The sequence below is a fragment of the Otolemur garnettii genome, unplaced genomic scaffold (genome assembly GCF_000181295.1).
Source record: "Otolemur garnettii isolate 467f Iridium unplaced genomic scaffold, OtoGar3 scaffold00024, whole genome shotgun sequence".
Taxonomy (NCBI): domain Eukaryota; kingdom Metazoa; phylum Chordata; class Mammalia; order Primates; family Galagidae; genus Otolemur; species Otolemur garnettii.
Genome location: NW_003852419.1, coordinates 3,996,046 through 3,997,775, shown reverse-complemented (window position 1 = coordinate 3,997,775; position 1,730 = coordinate 3,996,046).

The window sequence follows — 1,730 nt, the reverse complement described above, 5'->3', positions numbered from 1 at the left end:
AAAAAAAAAAAAAATTTATTTTGAGATGGGGTCTTGCTATGTTGTCTGAGTTGGACTCAAACAATACTCTCACCTCAGCCTTCCGAGTACCTTCTGACATTTAACTCTAATTTTGAAAGAAGTTCTGTCATGGGTAAAATGCTAACAGTATTGTATGGTACAGAGTAAACTTTTGCGAAAGGAAGAGTCCATCAGTGTGGCAAACTTATTGTTGTATTATGTTAAGCACTTTAAGAAATTGCTATAGCCACTCATTTTTCAGCAACCACCTCTGTTGGTCACTGGGAAACTAAAAAATTTGTGTGACTTAGTTTATTGCGATACTATCTTTATTGTGGTGGTCTGAACCTTCAATATTTCCAAGGTATGCCAGTACTTTGTTTAGTGTATTTAGAGATTCACCAGTTCCTAAACGTCTCAAGAATTCAGTCTTGCATTGGTCACCATAGTGGAGAATGACATTTACTTTGAGTTGGTGGTATAGTTGACCCTCCATATCTACATTTGTGGATGTGGAACCTTTGGATATAGAGCGTTAACTTTTTCTATCCACAATTGATTGAATCTAAGAGACTTGTGGCAGGCAGATTTTGGTATGGGAGGGAGTCCTAGAACCAATCCCTGAAAGCCCAGGAAAGCCTACTATATATAAATACTATATGGATGTCTTTAAAGGTACTGGCTTTTGAGTTTGAACCACCTGTGCAATGTACTACCTGATATAACCTTGGATGAATTATTTAACTTCTCCATACCTCAGTATTCTCCTTTATAGGAGGGGATAATAGCAATTATCTTATTGGGCTGATAAAAGAATTAAATACAAAAATACATGTAAAAGCATTAACTTAGTTTTTCTGACACATGGTAGATGATAAAGGAAAGTTATGACTACTACTATTGCATTCTTCCTGAGAATATAGACTACAATAGGTAAAGAACGTGAAAATATAGCTGATAACGTACAACAAATAACATGGGAAGAGCTGAATGGTAAACTGGGGAATGATAAAAACAATTTCTGAGCAAATGCAAGACATGTTTTCATTACTCCCAAACCCTATTGTGTGGTCTCAGGTAGGTGTTCAGGTTATTGCCAGCTGTGAATCTAAATCCCTAACTTTTTTTTTGGAATTCAGCACTTGTGATCCAAACATAAACAATAGACTGGGCAATGTCCTAGGCAGAAATGCCAGTTTTTGTGCTGGGGCATAGTTTATACTCAAGTGATTACAAATTTTCCTGGATAGCTTATAGTGAGAGTGACTTTTACTAAGTCCCAAGAGAAATGTTTTCCAGACAATCTTACTACTTGTCTTTGGAGTAGGCCACCATCTACATATTTCCAATATGTAGATATTCAGATATTTGATGTCTAAAACCTTATCAGGTTATTTACTTTACCTTAGTAAAGTTTTTTTCTTCCCCATTTGAAAGCCAAATATCCCTGGTAGGAGGGAAGGGAGTCAAGGTTCAACACTATGCTAGCCAGCCTCTACTCTCCTCCTTACTGTGCAAGGTGGTTTCTACTTAAATAACCCATTCTTTCAATTCTAGACTGTCTTGCTTGTTTCTATTTCTTGTGGCTGTATTCAATCCTTAGGTCTTGTTTATGAATCCCTCCAGGGCAGGAATTATGTCAAAAGACTTTGTAGGCTCGGCGCCTATAGCTCAGCCGGCTAAGGCGCCAGCCACGTACACCTAAGGTGGCGGGTTCGAATCCCCAGCCC